The sequence below is a fragment of the Crinia signifera genome, chromosome 5, assembly GCF_055691185.1.
Source record: "Crinia signifera chromosome 5, ASM5569118v1, whole genome shotgun sequence".
NCBI lineage: Eukaryota > Metazoa > Chordata > Amphibia > Anura > Myobatrachidae > Crinia > Crinia signifera.
Window position 1 is genome coordinate 51,712,406 of NC_139221.1, and position 13,952 is coordinate 51,726,357.

General features: G+C 46.9%; 1 long non-coding RNA gene across 2 annotated transcripts; it reads right to left on the reverse strand.

Annotated features, from left to right (window-relative positions):
* Positions 1-7,225: 7,225 nt before the first annotated feature.
* On the reverse strand, positions 7,226-13,670 carry LOC146080209 (uncharacterized). 2 transcript variants are annotated; one of them, XR_014474839.1, is made up of 5 exons: positions 12,911-13,520; positions 12,697-12,814; positions 10,796-10,862; positions 9,476-9,581; positions 7,226-7,777 (listed from the first exon to the last, which is right to left on the reverse strand). It is a non-coding gene; the product is annotated as an uncharacterized LOC146080209 (long non-coding RNA). The 2 variants fall into 2 exon arrangements; XR_014474838.1 differs by lacking the exon at positions 12,911-13,520 and adding an exon at positions 13,591-13,670 and having other exon boundaries at positions 7,228-7,777.
* Positions 13,671-13,952: the final 282 nt, after the last annotated feature.

Here is a 13,952-nt window from a genome sequence, read left to right on the forward strand (position 1 = left end):
ACGGTGCATGTTTTCCAGGCAACCTGTGGATCTATAGTAGGAATGAATGCAGCAGGTTTGAAAATGTGATAGTTAGTATTGACTACAGCTGTGCACCAGCTAGGTGATCTGGAAACATGGACCGTTGGTAGATCTCGAGAACCGGTTTGGCCACCCCTGCATTAGGGTAATATAAGGAGAGTTATGGTAGACCTACCTTTGTTAACTCCCTTTCCTTGAAGTCCATGGGAACCACAGGGGACATCGGGGTTGTAGGCGGATCCAGGGGGTCCGAGGCACCAATCAGCGAAGCTCTTAAAGGTTTTACCCAGCATGCCCGGGCCCTCTCCCCTACAACCCCGCCTCCAGGCTACTGCCGCCAGTATTTGGTAACAAGCCGAGAGCAGGAAGCGGAGAAGAGAAGAGGACAGAGAACACATATGCCCAGAACTCATACATACATAGCATGAATATAGAATGGTCAGAACGGGTCACAGTATCAGAACATCACGTAAAGGTGAACCTCAGTGGCAAATTTAAAAGGGTGGGCGCCCTGTGGTTCCCATGGACTTCAAGGAAAGGGAGTTAACAAAGGTAGGTCTACCATAACTCTCCTTTTCCTTGTCAGGGTCCATGGGTCCCACAGGGGACATCGGGGATGTCACAAGCCGTAATTAAGGGAGGGAATTTGTCTGAGGTGTTAGCAGAACCCGACGACCGAAGGAGGCATCCTGGGAGGCGAACGTGTCAAAGGCGTAGAACTTAATAAATGTCTGGACGGATGACCACGTTGCAGCCTTGCACCGCTGTTCGGCAGAAGCACCCCTGCTTGCTGCCCATGAAGGACCAACCGCTCTAGTAGAGTGTGCCTTGATAGCAACCGGAATGGGCCTGTTAGACAGAAGATATGCCTGTTGTATAGCCATGCGGATCCAGCGGGCAATGGTTTGTTTACCCGCTGGCCAACCCTTTTTGTGAAAACCATATAACACAAAAAGGGAATCTGATTTCCTGACCGATTTAGTGCGGTCGATATAGATGGTCAGAGCTCTGACCACATCAAGCAACTTTTCTTCAGATGAGAGGTCATCTGAGGTGAATGCAGGTACCACGATCTCCTGGTTCACATGGAATTTTGTCACAACCTTGGGCAGGTGGGAAGACTTCGTCCGTAACACTGCCCTGTCACTGTGGAACACCAGGAAGGGTGATTTACACGATAGTGCGGATAGGTCCGACACTCTGCGTGCGGAGGCAATGGCCAGGAGGAAGACAGTTTTGACTGTCAGCCATTTAAGCTCCACTGATGATAGTGGTTCAAACGGTGGTTTGGTTAAAGCTTGAAGCACTAAAGATAAGTCCCACGGATTCGTGGGAGGGACAAAGGGAGTCTGTATGTGTACCACTCCCTGTAAGAATGTGCGAATGTCAGGTAAGAATGCAATCTTTCTCTGAAACCATACTGAAAGGGCTGAGATTTGGACCTTCAGAGAAGCCAGTCTAAGTCCTAGGTCCAATCCATTTTGAAGGAAGGCCAATATCCTGGCTGTTTTGAAAATCTTGGGATCATATTTATTAGAATTGCACCAAGAGAAAAAGGAATGCCAAGTCCGGTAGTATATCTTTGAAGATGCTGGCTTGCGAGCCTGGATCATCGTCTTAGCCACCTTGTCTGAAAAACCCTTGCTCTTTAATAAGGCAATTTCAAGAGCCATGCCGTCAAAGACAGGCGCTGAGGGTCTGGATGAAGACATGGCCCTTGACTCAACAGATCTTGACGAAGAGGCAATGGCCAGGGGGGCTGGTGTGACAGTTGTTGTAGGTCCACGTACCAGTGTCTGCGTGGCCAGTCTGGCGCGATGAGAAGGAGGGTTCCTCCTTCTTGCCTGAACTTTCTGATCACCCTGGGGATCATGTTTATCGGAGGGAACGCGTATGGGAGGTGAAACTTCCACGGTACGGACAGGGCATCCGTGAAGTAGGCCTGAGGGTCCCTGGTCCTTGCTCCGAAGCAATGGACCTTGAAGTTGTGTCTGGACGCCATGAGGTCTACGTCTGGCGTGCCCCAGACTTGCGTCAGACTGACAAACACCTCCGGGTGTAGGGACCACTCCCCCGGGTGGATATCCTTTCGGCTCAGGAAGTCCGCCTCCCAGTTCAGGACTCCTGGGATGAAGACTGCCGACAGGGCTAGGAGATGTTCCTCCGACCAGGTGAGGATCCTGGAGACCTCCCGGAGAGCGGCGACACTTCGTGTTCCTCCCTGGCGGTTTATGTATGCCACCGCCGTGGCGTTGTCCGACCTGATCTGAACAGGTTTTCCCTGTAACAGATCCTGGGACTGAAGTAGGGCATTGTAGGCTGCTCGAATCTCTAAAACATTGATGGATAAGCGAGATTCTGGTTCGGTCCACACGCCTTGCAAGGACCGGGATCCTACTACTGCCCCCCAGCCTCGCAGGCTGGCGTCTGAGGTTAGTACTATCCATTCCCTGAACCAGAATAGTCTCCCCTGGTTTAGGTGGTCCATCTGTTCCCACCATAGGAGTGAGTCTTTACCTCCTGTGTTAGAGAGAGAAACGTCGACTTGACGTGTTGTGGTAAGCCATCCCATTTTGCCAGGACAAGACCCTGGAGTGGACGGGAGTGGAACTGGGCCCACTCGACCATGTCGAATGTGGACACCATCCGTCCCAATATTTTCATGGCCCAGTGAACCGAGACTCTTGGTCTCTGAGCAAAGGTTTGGATTCTCTGTATTAAGTCCCTGGCCTTGTCGTTTGGGAGAAACAGTCTCAGGGCTCTGGTGTCCAGTAGAGCTCCCAGATGCAACATTCTCTGGGAGGGGATCATGGAAGATTTCTCCCAGTTGAGGAGCCACCCGTGAGCCTGTAACATGGAGATCGTTGTCTGCAAGTGAGATGTTAGGACCTCTGGTGACTTGGCTACAATCAACAGGTCGTCCAAGTAGGGAAAGACCCTGATTCCCTGCTTGTGTAGAAGCTCTGCCATTATAGCCATCACTTTTGTAAAAATCCTTGGCGCTGTTGCTAGTCCGAATGGGAGGGCCTGAAACTGGTAGTGGCTCTTCCGAATAGCAAAACGCAGATACTTCTGGTGGGCCGGAAGGATGGGGATGTGGAGGTATGCGTCTCTGATATCTAGAGAGACCATGAAATCCCCCTCCTCTAGGGCCAGGATGATGGTCCTCAAGGTCTCCATCCTGAACTTTGTGACTTTTACCACCTTGTTCAGAGCTTTGAGGTTTAGAATGGGACAGAACGTACCATTTGGTTTTGGCACCAGAAACAAGGTTGAGTAGAAGCCGAGGCCTCTCTGGTGCCCCGGCACGGGAACAATGACCCGCGACCGAAGTAAAGTCTGTAGGATGATCCTCATATGTTCTGCTTTGCATGGGTCTTTTGGGAGACCTGTGCAAAAGAACCTTCTTGGGGGAGGCTTTGAGAAGGATATGGCGTACCCCTGCGACACTACCTCCCTCACCCAGGCATCCTTTGTGGTGGATAGCCACTGGTGAGCGAAGTACAGGAGTCTGCCTCCCACTTGGGGGTCCGCCTGTGGGAGGCTGGCCCCGTCATGCGGAAGGCTTGTCGGCCTTGGGAGGAGCCTGTCTGGCGGCCCAAGGCTGCTTGGGTTTGGGTTTGCCAGTCTTATGAGCGGGCGAGGGTCTGGTGTAGGACTGGCCTCTGGCCTTGCCTTGAGGGCGAAAGGGCCGAAATGACTGGGTCCTAGGCCTTTGAGGTAGAGCCGTAGGGAGGCAGGCTGTCTTAGCTGACGCCAAGGAGGCCACAATTTTATTTAATTCCTCCCCAAACAGGTTTTCCCCTTTAAAGGGTAAGAGTTCCAGAGTCCTTTTGGATTCTAGGTCCGCCTTCCATGACCGAAGCCAGATAATCCGGCGTGCCAGCACTGAACTAGCGGAGGCTCTGGCAGCTAGAGTGCCGGCGTCCGACATAGCATCCATAATATATGTTGCTGCATGTTTAATGTGTTGCATACACAGCCTTGCATCCTCAGATGCGACTGGGGCTAACTCATCTTCTATCACTTGTAACCAAGGTGAAATGGCCTTTGCCACCCAAGTAGCTGCAATGGTAGGCCTCTGAACTGCCCCTGCATAAGAAAATGCTGCCTTGAGAGCATTTTCCAGACGCCTGTCTGTCTGGTCCTTCAGGGCTGACCCTGAGGCTACCGGGAGCACGGACGGTTTAACCAGCCTGGACACGTGCGCGTCCACTGTGGGAGGGATTTCCCATGGAGTACAATCCTCTGGAGGGAGCGGGTATCTAGCCAACATCTTTTTAGATATATTGGCTCTCTTCCCCAAAGCCTCCCATTGATCTCTCCTGATTTCTGATAAATGATCAGAATGAGGGAACTGGGCTTTAACTACCTTCTGCTTTTTAAAGACGTCCCTGGTCTTAGCAGTGGGTTCAGGTTCATCTGCATCTGACAGAAGAACCTCTCTGATAGCATAAATAAGGCCTGCTATGTCAGGGGTCTCAGCCTGAGAAGCGAGAGGATCAGTAGGCATAGGGTCATCCTGATCGTCAACAGGTATGATGTCATCCGCATTATCAGGGTCTGCATTATCGGGGTCATCCCCGCCATCGTCTGTGTCATCAGAGCCATCCCTGGTTACCGGTAGCAACGGATTTATCAAGGATCTACTGGGTTGTGCAGCATGTTCTGCGTAGCTGCCGTAGTCTGCTGCAAGGTCTGCACCGTGGTTGACAGAGCATCCACCCATGGTGGGGGGGGGCTGTACTACAGGGGGTGCTACAGTATTAGGGAGACGATCCACCAGGGTGCCCAACAGCTGTTGAAAGGCTGCCCATGGTGGTTGGGGGGCCCCCGAGGGCTGGGATTGGGCAGGAGGTGTAAAGCAATTGACACATAGCCCATCCTGGATGACATCCATTTCAGACAGACCTGCAGCGCAGCTCTTGCAAGACAAGAGCAAGGGAGATTCTGTCTGGCTGCGCCCCCGTTTGGACATAATGAGACCAATAGGGGGGGAAACAGTGCACAGTAGGTAACTCAGAAGAAGAGGACCTAGAGTGATCCACTGACAGTATGTGACCTCTGAGGTAAAAACCTCACTTAGAAATAGTGGACAGTTTAAGAAAAAAACTGACAGAGGAAAAAAAAAAAAAAGTACTAGCACAAAGTCACATACACACTATATTAGGCAATATAGATGAACTAACACACCCAATATCAACCACAGTACTCTATGGAGCAAAGGGGGAATGAGGGTGGCTGTGAAAAGTACTACTTAGCCTGTAGCCGGTTTCACAGGGGAGAGAGAAGTGCCCGACCTCTGGAGACCTGCGTGTAGCTGTAATGGCGCTGGTCCAAGAGAGGGGGGGCGGGCACAAACAGGTTCAGCTAATGGACGGCAGATCTCGTGGAGATTGGCGCCAAAGCTGGGGGAGGGACTGCAGGCCAAGCGCCACCTCCCCTTGCTGGACTTCCCCCACCGGAGCATAAGAGCCATGATAAAATGGGTCCCCCTAGGCCCAGCCTGCCGCTCTGTCCCCGGTGGTCTAGTGGGGTCCCTAGCCGCAGCGAGTGCCCACGCCAGCTACCGCGGTGCTAGGCGCTGACGTCACCCCCGTCTGCCTTTGATGTTCTGAGGAGGTCGGCGCCGGGAGGAGTGATGGAGACGCTCACTCCGCTGTCAATCACTGACAGCGGGGAACGTCTTCTGCCGCAAAGCGGCTTCTGCCACTGGAGCGGCAGATTTAAAAGTAAAAATAAAAAGCTTCTTATGGAATCACCTCAAAGAGGTGATTCCTGCTGATTACAGGTGCGTCTGCTTCCTGCAGGCACCAACTAAAAACTGGCGGCAGTAGCCTGGAGGTGGGGTTGTAGGGGAGAGGGCCCGGGCGTGCTGGGTAAAACCTTTAAGAGCTTCGCTGATTGGTGCCTCGGACCCCCTGGATCCGCCTACAACCCCGATGTCCCCTGTGGGACCCATGGACCCTGATAAGGAAATAGTAAATATCAGCCTTTTATTATGTAGAATACATCACACAGGTGTTACTTGGTCATAAAATAAATTACGTGAAGCTAGACTATAGTGATACTCCACTCCCCAACGATACGGGCTGACAGTGGTAAGAGGAATTACAGAGTCACCGTCTTAATTTTTCTGCATATGCTTGATGTTTCTTTACTGGATCACACCTGCAGTGTTGTAAGCAAAACAATGAAAATTAAAAGACTAAGTACAAAAATGGGTGCTTTTGATACATGTACAACTCTATGTGACGGGATACGGTCATTGGGTCACCAGAATGATAGTCGACACCATTAAGTAGACATGACTTAAGGTCGACATACAGGAAAGTAGACATGGGTTTTTTACTGTTTTGAGTCAAAATGTGCCGACAGAAGGGGACTGACTCTAGATCCAAGTATGCCTTTGGTGGTTACCATAGTCAATTACCATTTTAATGAAACCAATGTATTCTTTAAGGCTATGCAGCACCACAGCCAATTACTTTTATAAATAATGAATGTGTACAATAGGATTTATAGAGTTTAGATTGCTTCCACTGAGGCTATTGAAGGATTAGAGGGGATTTCCAATTAAATTTAACACTTTACTGCATTCAATATTTGCCATATGTTTGGACAAACCAGCTAGCGTTAAAAGTAGGTAGAAAACCTTAGTAATATGAATTATCCATGTTCCTTTGCCCAGACAGGAGTTTAAGGATCAGACTTTCCTACCCACAAGGAAAGGGACAAGGATGGAAAAAGTCTAATGCAAGCATTGAAAGACTACTTCTATTATACTCAAAGTGTGGCTTTTATTTTTGCACCTGTCATTTGTACATTTCCTCATTGATACCTTGGTGAGTGCAGCTATAGAGCCACTGATATTTAAGGTGCATACACTGAGCGATTTTCTCTAGGGTAGACAAACTTGGAAAGTTGTCCATCCAGTCGCTCATTGCTGGCCCTTACACACTGGGAGACTTGAGCTGAAAGCTGCTCAAAAGACATCACTGAGCTAATTTCAGCTCAGAGTCACCCAGTGTGTACGGGCTCTAAGACGGAAACAGATTGGCTAAGAATTTTTTTTTACTTTTGATGTATGCAGACAAAGTAATGCAGGACTATTTTGTCACTTCCTTTCCCACATAGACATTGCCATGGGGTGCATCTGCAATCAAAGCACTGTATAATACAGCAATAATTTCAGATTTGGAAATGCTTTGATGTGTCTGTATGAAACCTTTATCCATTTGAGACAGATTTTATCCCAATGAATGGTTTCTATTGTCTTCCTAGGACTCAAGCAAATGATTAGTGGGGTATTATAAAGTGTACAAGCAAATTGCTTGGAAATATACAGAACTAGTATACAGATACTTCTTGACAGTTTTAATGTTGATCTTCATTTTGAAATATAGATACAGAATTTACCATCTTATATAAAAATAAGTAACTATGAATCACCGCAGGATTTATCATCAATTGGCGAATTCTGAATGACAGGACTTTAACATGTAACATTACAGATCCAGTTTAATGGCAATACATTGTTAGGGAAACGTTTATAAGGTTCCCTTTCATACAGCCATATGAACACATGCAGCTGCCACGTAACATACATCCTCCTACAGATGTGCTCTTCCCATGACTGCCACCATCTTTCTCTCCAAGCAGACTGGCTGTGTGCACAAGCATGGCAGTGTTCTGGTGCAAGGAGCACACCTTTGTCACCCCTTCATTTGTCAGATTCTCATCAGTAGATTAATCCCTGAAGTGGGAAAAACAAAATTAATATTCAATACATGAAAATGATGAGCCAGTGTATACAGCTCAGATACCATATTGACCTCCTCAGATATTTAAAGCATCAACATTTACCATTCAGATGGGTAAACGGCAAAGATGAATCATCATGGAGTCTGGTAGAGCAGAATGAATCAATAGCCGTCTATAGATCAATTACAGGCAGACACCTAGAGCAGAGGTTCTCAAACAGTCCTCAGGAACCAAAGCAATCACTCCAGGGAGTATAGAGATAAACTTAGCAATCAGGCAGCTAGAGGACAGCATTTTCTAAAAGCCTCCCTAACTGATAATCAGTTGTAGGGTTGAGTCTCCTGTGTACAGTAGACAAATGAGCATCTCTAATTCCTTACACTGGAGAAGATTCAGTCAGTCTAAAAGCTGGGTACATAAATTCTGTCCAATGCAGTGGGAACAAAGATCTGGTTGTGACACAAAACACAGTTGCTCCCAAACACTGGGAAACCCCCCTACTATGCATCCAGAAGTCTGCCAAGTGAGAGGAGCTGGAGATCAGACATTCGGATGATAACTAGAATTGCTAGTGAAAGCTCTAGGCAAGGAAGAGCTTTTGTCCCTCTAGCTGTTGAACTGCACATTCCAGCATGCCCCGATACGCTTTTGCGATTTGGTCATGCTAAAAACCTGCTGCATGGCATGCTGGTATGTGTTCAACAACTGGAGTGGTGATTGTTCCCTATCCCTGCTTGAGTCAATCATACACGACATGGGGAAGAGGGCCAGGCTTCAGCCCTGTTATGTATACTGTCAGCTGATCGGTACTTGGGTGTGCTAAACAGTCAGTGAAGATGCATCTTTCTAATTGTATCCAATTGCTACAGCCAAATAGCTGGTCAGGGATGTGAGTGATCAGTCACTTCACTGGTGGGAAACTACAAAGCACACAAATCTTTAGTGTTTTAGATGTTGTATTAACAACTTTGTTGGACAGGACTTGTCCATTATAGCAGTGAATGGAAATGGCATGTGCAGCCTCCATTAAAGCTGCATAAGTTTATATATTGTACCGACAGATTCTCTCACTCACATTTTAATTATAGTTACCTTTCCCTTTAGGCTAGACCCCATCTGGCTACAGCACTGCCTGTGTCCGATTTAATCACTCACGAGGATACACTGCCTCTTATGGTTGTATGTTCCGGTATCTAGTCTGTTACCTTTGTTAGGCATTTGTATGGTTTTCCCTTCACAAAGGAGACCTACTGGTAGGTTAATGGCTGTCAGCAGTAAACCTAGTGTGTCCGTGTGGTATGGAATACAGCTTGCAAGTGCCGCTGGGGGCGAGGACTAGTGTGAGTGACTAAATATTCTTAGGCCCCTTTTGCACATGCAGCTATATCCCAAGTTTAGGCACAACTCACATTAACCCATGATTTCTGCATGTGGAAAATGCAAGCAACCTGGGCCAAGTCCTGGGTCCATGATCCTGCTCATGACCAGGGCCAAGGAGTAGAGACCCAGCACTCGACTGGCTTGTAAGACCTGAATCTCATGTCTGAATGCAGCATGACAGAACAATAAGTGTTCACTACATAAATAGCTATGCAGGGTGTCACCTCTACAGACTGAGCTGCAACAGAAAACATATTCTAGGTGTGCAGCCTGTACTTGTGTCTGATATACAGCACATCTCAGTACTCACCATACTGCTGCCAATTCTCACATGATAACAAGCCTTAGCAGAAGACTTCTGCATGTCATCTCACAAGGAGAACACCCAAGGCCTCACATGCCTTCATAGGACAATCCTGTAGAAAACACAAATGTACACATTTATTACATGTGCTTGCTATGTTATACACATTAGGTAATATGAGCATCTTCTGGGAGATTATTATATGGCCCATTGTCTACGCCTCTGATTATTCACACAGCCACATGTAGTTAAGCCCCTCTGCATGTACAGATGAGGGAGCCGATAGTTAGCCAACGGTCCCCGCCATCAGCAAGGACTACCAGTTCCAGTAGATCTATAGTGCAGCACTTATGGTCTAGGGACTGATAGGATGCGCACAGGATCTAAAACACATGCAGTTTACCATTTTTTTTCAACCAATTCCTCAGCCCAAAGCATCAGAATAGTGTGACTGCAAAATCATGTAATTGTATGGCCAGATATACATTTACATAATGTAATGCTAATGGCTAGGGGGAAGCCTGTTTGATCAAAGGTTAAAGATGCTTCTGTCTCAGGATCCACAAACCCAGGATGGATGGCATTGTAGGTAACAGTACTGACCAAAATGTAGCTCCAATAACACATGTTCATTTCAACTGAAAGCCCGTTCAGATGAACAGAAATAGATTGACCTCTAGAAATATGCTGGCATCAGTTTATATGAGAGTGTCACCACAGTCAATCTGATGGGTAAACGGCAATAAATCATCATTACCAGCAATATAGTGAATCTGCCAAGTTGCTCAAACGTGAAGCATGTGCGTGTGTAGAGACCATATTAACAGTTTGTCTACTTGGATGGGACGTACACCAGCACTTTTGCTTTGGGTCCACAGAAGGCTGCTATGCAAGTAATACCTGTTTCACACTGCATATAGTGTCCACACTAGACTGTTTCAGCAGGGCACCACCTTATTTTTAGAGACCAAATGTGCCCTGCCACACTAGCAGCACCCTGCTGTCTGTCTCCACGGGAAGCCCAGAGCTTCCCTAGAAGGATCACTAGCATCCTCAGGTTATCGCCAGGTTGATGGCGTATCAACCAGGGTAGAGGTTGAGTGTAAAAGCACTAGAACCTAGGTCAAGCAACCTGGCATGTCGACCTTCTGGGTTAAACCCAGGTTTAGAGTGAAAGTGCCAAACCTGGGTCAGTGCCAGGATTGTGATCCCGAGTCTGACCCAGCACTGCGACCAGAAAGGGGTATAATGATCAGCCTTAAGTGTACATTGGCCACTATTAAACTGGAGTGGGGGTCAGTGACAAAATATATAGCGCTCACGTACCTGCAACTTACAGCCAAGACGCAGTCACCCAGAGATGGCCACATATAACACAAAGCACTGTCCACATCTGAAAACAGAAAGGGGAATATAGCAGTTACTTGTTTAATAAGCATGTAGGTCACTGCTCAGCAGGACAGGTACAGACATTGGAATAAACAGTTAGGAATTCACACATCTCAACCCTGGTCAACTCAGTAATAAGCTGGGTTATAAGTGCAGTGTGAAAGTGGTTTTAACCCTTTGAATGCCAAGTGAATTTGTCAAAATAGGTAAGAAAATTGCCAAACATTTGTATTCATCACAATGACCTTGACCTTATATATGAAATATAATCTTATTTCACAACATTTGAATTTATATAAATAAACGTGAGCAATGCTGGCATTTTCATCAGATATTTTGATCATCTCAGTTGGTGGCACTCAAAGCATTCAATACTAATACATCTACCACAGCCAAACGTTTTTAAATTTTACATATGGCTAAAGACTGGGTTCTGTCCCATTACTTACCAGGAGTGACCAAAGGCCCACAATCCACTTGGATACAAGTCACACCTGACACATAGCACATCAGATTTATTGTCTGTCAGCACATCATCAATATGATGGGTAAACGGCATATAGAAATCATCACTGTGACAGTGCAGTAGCGTGGTATGTTCAAGAGCATCCAAAGCAACAGTTATTGCCCCTCCCAGGTTTCTAGATGAATTACAGAATTATACTACATGGAAAGCAGGACAGGGGGAGGCCACCTCAAACCTGAAATGCAGATTTTCCAGAAAACTTCAAGATTTCTAAGTCCAGTCTGCCTCATCTTTGCGTAAATGTGACAAATCTCTATTGAATTTTTTTTACATAATGACCAGACACTTGGCTGCCCTATCACCATAGCTTACATTGTAGAGCTTTAGTAGAAAGTAGATCTGTTTCTCATTTAGCCGCATTGGTCATAAAGCTTACCAGAACACTAATGGTGTGTACACGCGGTGAGATTCCCTTACTATTCGACTTAATGGTGTGTACACACGGCAGATCCTGCCGTGAGATGCGAGTAGATCGCATCGGGACTCGCATCTCACAGGCATGCTAGAGGGGCACAATTTACACTATATATCCTGCCGTGAGATGCGAGTAGATCGCATCGGGACTCGCATCTCACAGGCATGCTAGAGGGGCACAATTTACACTATATAGTCTTACCTGACGATTTGCGCTCACACGGGAGCGCGCAAGCCGTAAAAAAAAACCATGCAATATGGCTTCCGATGTTCACTATATCGGGAACATCGGAAGCCAAATCTAACCATCTTTACACTGTAAGATGAGAGTGCTATACAATCTTTGCTATCTCTGTACTTTTTACATACAATCTGCACTATATAGTCATTGCTGCCCTGTCTATCTGGGTTTCGATTTGTGTCATCACGGGAGCGCGCATCGGGATCGCAAGGTAAAAAACCTGGTGCGATCTGCATGCGATTTTGACTATATAGTCAAAATCTCATGCTTGATTGTACCGTGTGTACACAGCATTAGACTGCCAACCCAATATTTAGTAGATCGGGTTGGAGGCTATCCAGGTGTGTATTCCAAGGTATTGGCCAATATATAAACTCAATCTCAACATATGTAGGTTGTAGACTGTTTCAGAACGCAAGTCATCTTAAAAGTATGGGAAGAGGGTGCCAGGGCTGTACTCAAAAATTGTGGGGTCCGGGACTAAGAAAAGGCAGGGCCCCCTTTCCTTAACACCTGTATTTGCAGCACCGGCAACACTACACATTGATTCAAGTAACATGTGAACTTTGTTTATAACAAATTATATTTTGTCAACGCAAGTTCTGGGCCTGGAGTCCGCCCCTGGGTACTACAAATGTAAGAACAATGATCACTCACCTATTTTGGACTGTGCTGGCTTTAATACCAGTTACACAAGCATCAGGTAATGAAAGATCCATCTTCCAGGTCACAATAGGGATGGCACTAGATCAGGTTCTGGCTTGTCTGGTAATTACTACAAGATAAAAAAGCCAGTCAGATCACATTTTACACTAGCAACATAGTTTAAATGGAACTGTAAAATATAAAAAACAACAAGCTTAAGACTTACTAGTGTACTACATATAAATATGGGGACTATTGTCCTGCTGAGGTGTATTGAACACTATACACAGCTGTAATGTCATTAACACAGGGCAATGAAGGTGGGGTACTGGTTCTACAAAGAGGGAAAAAATAGGTCCAGGAACTCCCGGTCTTGGGGAAAGGTAGATAATATTTAGAAACCAAGGCATTCACAGCATACTTTAAAAAAAAAAACTTATAGAAAGTACATTTTGGTCCAGAACAGTTTCAGGAACCAAGTTCCTCATGATGTCAGATCTAATTAGAGATTTAGGAACTGAGGGGCAAATTTGTTGTACCCAAGTTCCTGCTGAAAAATAGCACTGCGGACACCCCAAACCGTATGTCTTCTTGACAATAAATACGTCGATCACACAACTAGCTTAGATAGAAAGGTTATATACAGTCCCCCAATATTTCCTAAGGGAAACAGAAGCAGGGCGCAGCTGCAGCACGTGGTGGGGCGCTGCAGCCAGTGCGGTCTGCATTAAACCCCTTACAGCTTGTGCCGCCTGAGTATCCACAGCTACACCGTGCAATAAGCACAAGCTGCCGGGGGAAATCAGTGCAGCAGCCGCCGCCGCCGCCGCCCGCAGCTCAGTGCCCGGCCCGCAGACCCTACATTATAGCAGCGTGTAAAGCTCAGCCCGGCCCAGCACATCCTACCTGCAGCTCAGAACAGCACAAAGAGGATGGGGGTAGGGCCGGAGCTGCGCTTAAAATACACGGCAACCATAGAGCTGTGCAAGGGCCAGAGCGGCCATGACATAATCGGCCATCTTTAAGACTGGCAAATGAAGCTGCGCTGTTTGTTACACATTATTGCGAAATATTATAATTAGTGGACGTAAGAAAAACATTGTTGTAGTTACCAAATCATAGTGGGAGAAAGGTCATTTCACAATAAATCACATGACACGCAACACCAGGGGGAGGAGCAAGGCATACATGCATACGTGGGCAATTGGGAGAGAAAAGAGGACTCTTTTTGGGGGGCACTCGTATGACATGATGATATTATGATACAA